This window comes from Pleurodeles waltl, chromosome 6, assembly GCF_031143425.1.
Source record: "Pleurodeles waltl isolate 20211129_DDA chromosome 6, aPleWal1.hap1.20221129, whole genome shotgun sequence".
In the NCBI taxonomy this organism is placed as follows: domain Eukaryota; kingdom Metazoa; phylum Chordata; class Amphibia; order Caudata; family Salamandridae; genus Pleurodeles; species Pleurodeles waltl.
The window spans coordinates 1,029,955,592-1,029,967,801 of NC_090445.1; positions in this window are offsets into that span (position 1 = coordinate 1,029,955,592).

Here is a 12,210-nt window from a genome sequence, read left to right on the forward strand (position 1 = left end):
CCAATAGGTCTGGATATTGTATGGGTGTTTTTGGCTTCCAATACTTTTTTGTGCACTGTGGAGCAAATACAGAAAAAAGCATCTGAAAAATGTATCTTACTGAAAAAGGACATGGTTTCTTTTGAATAGATTCTATTTTTTAAATGCTTTTGTTCGCGCTTGTTCTCCAGTGCAGGCCGCTCACCGGCTGTAAAGTAGTTTATTATACATCTCAGTGCAGGTGGAAGGAAACACCACAGCGGCCAGCCGAAAAAAGGTTGACTCTGAAATCATCTTGTGGGATAAGTCGAGATGTGATGGACAAATCTCAAGCTAATGGTTGATAAGTCTGGAGGAAAAGAAGCCAATAGCAGAAGGACGGAAAGCTCCTTAAAAGTAAATGCAAAATACAATACCTTCACTATGGACACATTACACATCAAAGTTAAAAAGGCAGGGGTAGCAGGGTCCTTACATGTAAAGGTTTGGTATACTTTCCTCTTTCAAATGGAAGGAAGGAGGATTGGTGCAGATTGTTATTTTTGGAAGCATGAAACATTACTACTCACTTGCAACGTGTAAAAGGCCACTGTTATTCAAAACAAGTAGAACTTATACATGCAATAAACATGCTTTGGATACACAATTAAAATGTCCCTACCCATGCTCCACTATAAACAAATAGCCCTTTACCCTTGGCATAACACATTCCCACCATTAAATCGCCTGAAGCCTATTTATTTGCTTCAGTTACCTCATCAATTCTGTTTCTTCATTTCAGTGCTCTCTCCCTAATGTTCAAACACTCACACCATTTGCATCCAGCCTGCTAGCGCTAGCATCAAGACTGCCTCTCATTCCCCCATTTAAAAATGTATCTCCTCTGCTCTTGATCCTAAGCTCTTCCCTGTTACTCTTTGATTAGTCAGTGCTCTCTCCATCCTGATAAAAACCCTTTCTAGAGGTGTTATTTCTGTGCTCCCACTTCCTCTGTTCGACCATATTTCCTCTAAATCCTCCATCAGCATCACCTTATTAAGCCTATTGACTATTATGGATAAATGCATTCCATTATTTCAAAATCGAACAGGCAATTTGAAGATATGATATGCTGACCAGCCCTAAGGTGCATGACTTGCAAAACCTCCCCGTTCACATTTGTCTTTACCTCCTTAATGGCTGCTGCTTTATTCACCTAGCAAACCCCTCCTTGTGATGAACTGCATCCGAAACATCTCAGCTGTCTCCCACTTGTTCTCCTAATCTTCAGGTCTTGGTTTGTAACTTCCAGGCACTTTCGGTCACATCATCCACATCTTATGAATTATTATTGCATCTCATCTTGATCGTACTTCCCCAACGTCACATAAAGTGAGAAGTATTATTTTCTTGATGCCTGTCTCCTCGCAGGATTACTGGCAGGCTTCACTACTGAGTAGCCATAAATCTAGACATCCTTATTCCTGTGGCTGTGCACTCCAGCCCCACAGACAAAATCAACCGGCTCACGTCACTCTCTATGTCCCTATAGCACACATACCCCCATGTACTCAATGAACTCCATTTACCAATGTCTCTCAACTTGTCCTCACTTAATTCTAACAGATATTGAAAAATGGCAGCGCCCCTTCAAAGCAAATGTGTGTCAAACTGTCCGACCTTCCATCCGATTCTTGTAAAGCCTACTTGTAGAACCCCAAACACTTGCCTGTCTGTACCACTTTATCTGTCCATGTGCTGATATATCTGCACACACTCCCGGCCAATTAGTTGTATATATTGTTGAAATGCCATATTCAAACATGTTATGTGTACCTTGACCTCTTTAGTGTCACAATGCTCCTCATCCTCTTCAGATTTGTTGTAGGCTTCTTCATTTTAATCGCTCCATGACAAAATATGACTCCCAAAATATTGAAACAGGAAAATATTATTTTGAAAATGTTGCTAACATTAATTTGTCTTCCTTTACATATAATAAGAATGCCAAAAATGTTGTCAAGAATACCGTACAAGGGAATATTGTCAAAAACAAGGTAAGAATATTGATTTTTTTTAAATACATTTAAACTGTATAGTAATATATGTAAAATATTATTAGTATAGATAACTACACAGTTTTTTAATTATGTATATATACAAACACACATGTGTATATATATATATATATATATATATATATATATATACATAAATATATTTATTATATATACACAAATACACATATAAAAGTAAAGTAAATACACAATTTTAACCCCTTCGCTGCCAGGCCTTTTCCCCTCCTGTGCCAGGCCTTTTTTTGCCTATTTGGGGCAGTTCGCGCTTAGGCCCTCATAACTTTTTGTCCACATAAGCTAACCAAGCCAAATTTGCGTCCTTTTTTTCCAACATCCTAGGGATTCTAGAGGTACCCAGACTTTGTGGGTTCCCTTGAAGGAGGCCAAGAAATTGGCCAAAATACAGTGAACATTTCGTTTTTTTCAAACAAATTGGAAAAAGTGGCTGCAGAAGAAGGCTTGTGGTTTTTCCCCTGAAAATGGCATCAACAAAGGGTTTGCGGTGCTAAACTCAGCAGCTTCCCAGCTTTCAGGAACAGGCAGACTTGAATCAGAAAACCCAATTTTTCAACACAATTTTGGCATTTTACTGGGACATACCCCATTTTTGCAATTTTTTGTGCTTTCAGCCTCCTTCCAGTCAGTGACAGAAATGGGCATGAAACCAATGCTGGATCCCAGAAACCTAACCATTTCTGAAAAGTAGACACAATTCTGAATTCAGCAAGGGGTCATTTGTGTAGATCCTACAAGGGTTTCCTACAGAAAATAACAACTGAAAAAGAAAAATATTGAAATTGAGGTGAAAAAAACATAAATGTTTCTCTACGTTTTACTCTGTAACTTTTCCCTGCAATGTCAGATTATCGAAAGCAATATACCGTTACGTCTGCTGGACTCCTCTGGTTGCGGGGATATATAGGGCTTGTAGGTTCATCAAAAACCCAAGGAACCCAGAGCCAATAAATGAGCTGCACCCTGACGTGCGTTTTCATTCTATACCGGGTATACAGCAATTCATTTGCTGAAATATAAAGAGTAAAAAATTGCTATCAACAAAACCTTTGTATTTCCAAAAAGGGCACAAGATAAGGTGTTGAGGAGCAGTGGTTATTTGCACATATCTGAATTCCGGGGTGACCAAACTAGCATGTGAATTACAGGGCATTTCTCAAATAGATGTCTTTTTTACACACTCTCCTATATTTGGAAGGAAAAAATGTAGAGAAAGACAAGGGGCAATAACACTTGATTTGCTAATCTATGTTCCCCCAAGTCTCCCGATAAAAATGATACCTCACTTGTGTGGGTAGGCCTAGCGCCCGCGACAGGAAACACCCCAAAGCGCAACGTGGACACATCCAAATTTTTGGAAGAAAACAGAGGTGTTTTTTGCGAAGTGCCTACCTGTAGATTTTGGCCTCTAGCTCAGCCGGCACCTAGGGAAACCTACCAAACCTGTGCCTTTCTGAAAACTAGAGACCTAGGGGAATCCAAGGAGGGGTGACTTGCGGGGCTCGGACCAGGTTCTGTTACCCAGAATCCTTTGCAAACCTCAAAATTTGGCTAAAAAAACACATGTTCCTCACATTTCTGTGGCAGAAAGTTCTGGAATCTGAGAGGAGCCACAAATTTCCTTCCACCCAGCGTTCCCCCAAGTCTCCCGATAAAAATGATACCTCACTTGCGTGGGTAGGCCTAGCGCCGGCGACAGGAAACACCCCAAAGCGCAATGTGGACACGTCCAAAATTTTGGAAGAAAACAGAGGAGTTTTTTGCGAAGTGCCTACCTGTAGATTTTGGCCTCTAGCTCAGCCGGCACCTAGGGAAACCTACCAAACCTGTGCATTTCTGAAAACTAGAGACCTAGGGGAATCCAAGATGGGGTGACTTGCGGGGCTCGGACCAGGTTCTGTTACACAGAATCCTTTGCAAACCTCAAAATTTGGCTAAAAAAACACATGTTCCTCACATTTCTGTGGCAGAAAGTTCTGGAATCTGAGAGGAGCCACAAATTTCTTTCCACCCAGCGTTCCCCCAAGTCTCCCGATAAAAATGATACCTCACTTGCGTGGGTAGGCCTAGCGCCCGCGACAGGAAACGCCCCAAAGCGCAACGTGGACACATCCAAAATTTTTGAAGAAAACAGAGGTGTTTTTTGCGAAGTGCCTACCTGTAGATTTTGGCCTCTAGCTCAGCCGGCACCTAGGGAAACCTACCAAACCTGTGCATTTCTGAAAACTAGAGACCTAGGGGAATCCAAGGAGGGGTGACTTGCGGGGCTCGGACCAGGTTCTGTTACCCAGAATCCTTTGCAAACCTCAAAATTTGGCTAAAAAAACACATGTTCCTCACATTTCTGTGGCAGAAAGTTCTGGAATCTGAGAGGAGCCACAAATTTCCTTCCACCCAGCGTTCCCCCAAGTCTCCCGATAAAAATGATACCTCACTTGCGTGGGTAGGCCTAGCGCCGGCGACAGGAAACACCCCAAAGCGCAACGTGGACACGTCCAAAATTTTGGAGGAAAACAGAGGTGTTTTTTGCGAAGTGCCTACCTGTAGATTTTGCCCTCTAGCTCAGCCGGCACCTAGGGAAACATACCAAACCTGTGCATTTCTGAAAACTAGAGACCTAGGGGAATCCAAGATGGGGTGACTTGCGGGGCTCGGACCAGGTTCTGTTACCCAGAATCCTTTGCAAACCTCAAAATTTGGCTAAAAAAACACATGTTCCTCACATTTCTGTGGCAGAAAGTTCTGGAATCTGAGAGGAGCCACAAATTTCCTTCCACCCAGCGTTCCCCCAAGTCTCCCGATAAAAATGATACCTCACTTGCGTGGGTAGGCCTAGCGCCCGCGACAGGAAACGCCCCAAAGCGCAACGTGGACACATCCAAAATTTTGGAAGAAAATAGAGGTGTTTTTTGCGAAGTGCCTACCTGTAGATTTTGGCCTCTAGCTCAGCCGGCACCTAGGGAAACCTACCAAACCTATGCATTTCTGAAAACTAGAGACCTAGGGGAATCCAAGGAGGGGTGACTTGCGGGGCTCGGGCCAGGTTCTGTTACCCAGAATCCTTTGCAAACCTCAAAATTTGGCTAAAAAAACACATGTTCCTCACATTTCTGTGGCAGAAAGTTCTGGAATCTGAGAGGAGCCACAAATTTCCTTCCACCCAGCGTTCCCCCAAGTCTCCCGATAAAAATGATACCTCACTTGCGTGGGTAGGCCTAGCGCCGGCGACAGGAAACACCCCAAAGCGCAACGTGGACACGTCCAAAATTTTGGAGGAAAACAGAGGTGTTTTTTGCGAAGTGCCTACCTGTAGATTTTGCCCTCTAGCTCAGCCGGCACCTAGGGAAACATACCAAACCTGTGCATTTCTGAAAACTAGAGACCTAGGGGAATCCAAGATGGGGTGACTTGCGGGGCTCGGACCAGGTTCTGTTACCCAGAATCCTTTGCAAACCTCAAAATTTGGCTAAAAAAACACATGTTCCTCACATTTCTGTGGCAGAAAGTTCTGGAATCTGAGAGGAGCCACAAATTTCCTTCCACCCAGCGTTCTCCCAAGTCTCCCGATAAAAATGATACCTCACTTGCGTGGGTAGGCCTAGCGCCCGCGACAGGAAACGCCCCAAAGCGCAACGTGGACACATCCAAAATTTTGGAAGAAAATAGAGGTGTTTTTTGCGAAGTGCCTACCTGTAGATTTTGGCCTCTAGCTCAGCCGGCACCTAGGGAAACCTACCAAACCTGTGCATTTCTGAAAACTAGAGACCTAGGGGAATCCAAGATGGGGTGACTTGCGGGGCTCGGACCAGGTTCTGTTACCCAGAATCCTTTGCAAACCTCAAAATTTGGGTAAATAAACACATGTTCCTCACATTTCTGTGGCAGAAAGTTCTGGAATCTGAGAGGAGCCACAAATTTCATTCCACCCAGCGTTCCCCCAAGTCTCCCGATAAAAATGATACCTCACTTGCGTGGGTAGGCCTAGTGCCGGCGACAGGAAACACCCCAAAGCGCAACGTGGACACGTCCAAAATTTTGGAGGAAAAGAGAGGTGTTTTTTGCAAAGTGCCTACCTGTAGATTTTGGCCTCTATCTCAGCCGGCACCTAGGGAAACCTACCAAACCTGTGCATTTCTGAAAACTAGAGACCTAGGGGAATCTAAGATGGGGTGACATGCGGGGCTCGGACCAGGTTCTGTTACCCAGCATCCTTTGCAAACCTCAAAATTTGGGTAAATAAACACATGTTCCTCACATTTCTGTGGCAGAAAGTTCTGGAATCAGAGAGGAGCCACAAATTTCCTTCCACCCAGCGTTCCCCCAAGTCTCCCAAAAAAAATGATACCTCACTTGCGTGGGTAGGCCTAGCGCCGGCGACAGGAAACACCCCAAAGCGCAACGTGGACACATCCAAAATTTTGGAAGAAAACAGAGGTGTGTTTTGCGAAGTGCCTACCTGTAGATTTTGGCCTCTAGCTCAGCCGGCACCTAGGGAAACCTACCAAACCTGTGCATTTCTGAAAACTAGAGACCTAGGGGAATCCAAGATGGGGTGACTTGCGGGGCTCGGACCAGGTTCTGTTACCCAGAATCCTTTGCAAACCTCAAAATTTGGCTAAAAAAACACATGTTCCTCACATTTCTGTGGCAGAAAGTTCTGGAATCGGAGAGGAGCCACAAATTTCCTTCCACCCAGCGTTCCCCCAAGTCTCCCGATAAAAATTATACCTCACTTGCGTGGGTAGGCCTAGCGCCGGCGACAGGAAACACCCCAAAGCGCAACGTGGACACATCCAAAATTTTGGAAGAAAACAGAGGTGTTTTTTGCGAAGTGCCTACCTGTAAATTTTGGCCTCTAGCTCAGCCGGCACCTAGGGAAACCTACCAAACCTGTGCATTTCTGAAAACTAGAGACCTAGGGGAATCCAAGGAGGGGTGACTTGCGGGGCTCGGACCAGGTTCTGTTACCCAGAATCCTTTGCAAACCTCAAAATTTGGCTAAAAAAACACATGTTCCTCACATTTCAGTGGCAGAAAGTTCTGGAATCTGAGAGGAGCCACAAATTTCCTTCCACCCAGCGTTCCCCTAAGTCTCCTGATAAAAATGGTTCCTCACTTGTGTGGGTAGGCCTAGCGCCCACGAAAGGAAATGGCCCAAAACACAACGTGGACAGAACATATTTTTTCACAGAAAACAGAGGTGTTTTTTGCAAAGTGCCTACCTGTGGGGTTTGGCCTCTAGCTCAGCCGGCCCCAGGAGGGGGGGGCAGAAATGCCCTAAAATAAATTTGCCCCCCCCAGCCCCCACCCCCCCCGGGAGCGACCCTTGCCTACGGGGTCGCTCCCCCTGCGTGACATTGGCGCCAAAAAACAAATCCCAGGTGCCTAGTGGTTTCTGCCCCCTTGGGGGCAGATTGACCTAAAATCGGGCAATCTGCCCCCAAGGGGGGCAGAAATGGCCTAAATACAATTTGCCCCCCAGGGGAGCGACCCTTGCCTGATGGGTCGCTCCCCATCTCGAAAAAAACAAACAAACAAAAAACACAACAAAAAAAATTTGCCCTGGTGCCCTGAGGGTTCTGCCCCCCCCTGGGGGCAGTTCGGCCTAATAATAGGCCGATCTGCCCCCAGGGGGGGCAGAAATGGCCTAAAATAAATGTGCCCCCACCCCCCCCGGGAGCGACCCTTGCCTACGGGGTCGCTCCCCCTGCGTGACATTGGCACCAAAAAACAAATCCCCGGTGCCTAGTGGTTTCTGCCCCCTTGGGGGCAGATTGACCTAAAATTGACCAATCTGCCCCCAGGGGGGCAGAAATGGTCTAAATACAATTTGCCCCCCAGGGGAGCGACCCTTGCCTAATGGGTCGCTCCCCATCTCGAAAAAAAACAACAAAAAAAAAAAAAAACACAACAAAAAAAATTGCCCTGGTGCCCTGAGGGTTCTGCCCCCCCCTGGGGGCAGTTCGGCCTAATAATAGGCCGATCTGCCCCCAGGGGGGACAGAAATGGCCTAAAATAAATTTGCCCAGCCCCCCCCGGGAGCGACCCTTGCCTACGGGGTCGCTCCCCCTGTGTGACATTGGCGCCACAAAACAAATCCCCGGTGCCTGGTGGTTTCTGCCCCCTTGGGGGCAGATTGACCTAAAATCGGCCAATCTTCCCCCAGGGGGGCAGAAATGGTCTAAATACAATTTGCCCCCGAGGGGAGCGACCCTTGCCTGATGGGTCGCTCCCCATCTCTAAAAAAAGAAACAACAACAAAAAAAAACACAAAAAAAAAATTTGCACTGGCGCCTAGAGGTTTCTGCCCCCCCTGGGGGCAGATCGGACTAATAGTAGGCCGATCTGCCCCCCCTGGCCTAAAATAAATTGCCCTCCCCCCCAGGGAGCGACCCTTGCCTAAGGGTTCGCTCCCTTTGCCTGAAATTCACGCAAAGAAAAAACTCCCTGGTGTCTAGTGGTTTCTACCCCCCTTGGGGGCAGATTGGCCTCATCAAAATAGGCCAATCTGCCCCCAAGGGGGGCAGAAATGGCCAAAATATAATTTTCCCCCAAGGGGAGCGACCCTTGCCTAAGGGGTCGCTCCCCACCAAAAAAAAAAAAGAAATGAAACATAAAAAAATAAATAAATAAAAAATGGTCCCTGGAGCCTAGAGGTTTCTGCCCCCAGGGGGGGGGCAGAAAAGGCCTTCTAAAAAAAATGCCCCCCCTGGGACCGACCCTTGCCCAAGGGGTCGCTCCCTTTTGTCAGTTTCAATAAAAAAAAAAAAATCCCTGGTGTCTAGTGGGGTTTTAAAAGCCGGATTGCAAGCAATCCGGCTTTTGAAACCCTCGGAGGGACTTCAAAGGGAAGGAAATACTTTTCCTTCCCTTTGAAGCCCCTCCGGGCCTCCCAAGTGATTGAAAAAGAAATGCTTTTGCATTTCTTTTTCGACTAGGGAGGCCCCTGTGACAAATCAGCGCGTGCTCGCGCGCTGACGTCACGGGGGGGTGGGGGGGCCGGGGTGGAAGGGGAAGGTCTTCCCCTTCCATCCCGACTTGGGGGGCGGAGGGGGTTGCACGGGGGGCGCGCTAGCGCGCCCCCAAGTTCCCCTGTGCCATGGACGAGATGATCTCGTCCAAGGCACAGGGGAACTGTAGCCTTGGACGAGATCATCTCGTCCAAGGCACAGAACCGGTTAAACAACATTAAAATAGAGTTAGAAGTGAATTGATTTTAACATTTAAAAAAAAGTATACATCCAAAACAAATCACATAATTTTAAATATTAACATAAACATGTAAAGAATTAGTTTTATTATTATGTTAAATATAATAAGCGTTTTTGTAAAAATAATAATAGCCCTAAAAGTAAAAATAATTAAAAATATAAACCTAGAATGTTAGAGGAGAAGTACTATAAATTCAGGTTAACAAACATCACATAAGGTATTTATGTTACAAATAATTATTTCACAATCCCACTCTATCCTATACACCTACTAAGAAAGGATTAGACAACAGAAGGGATAGATTTACTATTGCACCTCCGATTTCAGCAACAGGAGGGAAAGTGTTGGACTCTTGAGGGATTAGATTTACGATCCTACATTCCAGCCTAAGCAACAGTACAAAAAGTGATGTTAGATGGGTTAGATTTACTGTTCCTACTCCAATCCATGTAACAGGAAGGAACGTGCTGGGCTCCAAAGGGGTTAGATGTACTAACCCCACAATAATTCACACAACAGTAGGGAAAGTGTTGAACTACAAAAGGGTTAGATTTACTGTTCACGCTCCAGTGTACCCAACTGTGCTTGAAATGTAGGGCTTTTAAAGACTACAGACAATATTCCACTTCCAAATCATTTTTCACAAAGTATGTAAGTAATTAAAATAATCATATTATTAACTAAAAAACATTTAACAGAGCACTGAAAAATAATAAAATTAACATTAAAAATGTTTTAAATATAATTTAATTCCCTACCATAGGATGCACCGAAAAGTCTACTTACACTATAAATTAAACATTTTTAAAAACATTACTGTAACAAAAATATAAAATTAATTTAAAAGTTTACAAACATTAATATAAATAACTAAAAAATAAATTGGTAAACAATGATTAATATATATGCAATCCTTACAACACTAAAAAGATTCTATAAATAGTTATTAATCAAGTAATTAACTATTATGAATAATTAATGTAAAACTATTTTAAATCTGAAATATTCCCATCCTGTTCCCATACAAAACTAACAGACCGCTACAAAAATATCCATTAGTGACAAAAATGTAAACATTTTACAATATTGTAAAATGTATAAAAAATGAACCAATACAACATAAAACAAATTACATAACTATTAAGCAATTCTATAATTAATCAACATTTAATAATTAATTAGCATAAAATAAAATAAGTTATACTGTAATTAGCTTCCATTTTTTTCCTTTACAAAATCCACAACCCTGTACTAAAATGAAAATATAGAAATATAATGTACAACTTTAAAACTAGAAAAGCCAACAATTACAAAATAAAATATATGCAACATTGACCTAAATTACTTAATGAAGCACCAGCTAATTAACGAATTAGTATTGAAAAAAAAATGTGCTCTTCATTTTACTTCTCATCCTCGTCACCTACAAAACCAGCAACCTACTACTAAAATAGAAATTGGCAACACGACGCAAAAAATAAATATACTGTACATTTTTAAAACTACAAAATAAATCCACCATTTAAAAAAATAAAACAATTTAAACAATGATCAGTTACATAATTGATAAACAATTCAAAAATAAATGCCATTAATATAAAATCATAAGTAACTCCCTGTACTCTCCAACAAAACCATAACCCACTACTACAATAAAAATCATGATTCAAAATTTGCAAAATTTGTTACACATTAAAAATAACAGATTAAACTTAAATACAAAATTAGTTGTTGAACAATTGAGCAATTAAAATCAATTGTAACCAGCTAAACATATCATTTACAGTGCAAAATTGTTTAACAATGAACTTATAATAATTATACTGTAAATTAATTCCGGCCCTATTCCCCTTCAAACCTAACACACTACTACATTATAAATTATTAACCTAATTAAAATGCAATAAATTCAACATTTGAAGTGACAAAATATAGAACAAAAAAATAATCATTTTACTGAGAATATTTTTCCCTATAGTTAATATTTTAACTAATATATTAAGTTGAAAGCAAAATATGTTTACAACATTATTTAAGTAAAAAATATGAATTAAAGAAGTGTTATTCAAAATTAACTTATATACAAAAAAATTGATATTCTTGTATTCTTGGCAATGATATTCTGTGACTCAATGTTTCTGTCTTAATCATATTTGTGTGGCACCTGCAAACTGCCTCGGATGACTCACTTCCTGCTTGTGATGTCATCAGGCTCTGCCAGGTGTGCGTTCTTGCAATTTGCGATTTTCAATTACCGAATCGCAAAATTTTTGTGATTCGGTATTTGGGCCTCGCAAACCGCAAATAGTGATTTTTAAGAAATCGCTAATTCCAAATCGCAAATCTGTTACATAGCATATTGCGACTCAGAAATAGCAATTTCTTTAAAATTGCTATTTGCGATTCGCAGAGGCCTTTGTTCATACATCTGTCCCTATATCCCCTTAGTGAAGTAGTAGTCTTCACCCACTACTTCTAATACCCTAAATATCCCAAAGAATATCAAAACAAACACAGGGGCTAATTACAATTTTGGCGGTCTGACCGCCTGACTGCAAATACGAAAGTGGGTAGATGCCCGCAAACCTGTGATCTCCCCACCACTGTATTGCGATTTACCCACCGGGCCAGCCAGTGGACACAGAGAGGCAACATTGGCTTTGGCTCTAAGGGAGAGCCAAGGCCAATGCTGCTGCAGTGTATGCGCCAGCAACACACTCCGATTGCACACTATCTTCCATGGCAGACAGCGTGACTTCCAAGTGTGCTGATAAGGGGGCCACCTAGACTGCCATTGTATTGGACATGGGGAGTGCAGCGGCCCTTCTGTGGCCCCTCCATGCCTTTCAGCCAGCCTTCCCAGGTTGGGACGCCCATCCTGGAAAGGCAAGTGGAAAGGAAAGTCATAATCAGTACGTCAGTGAGGAACTCGCCACTGCTGTGAATG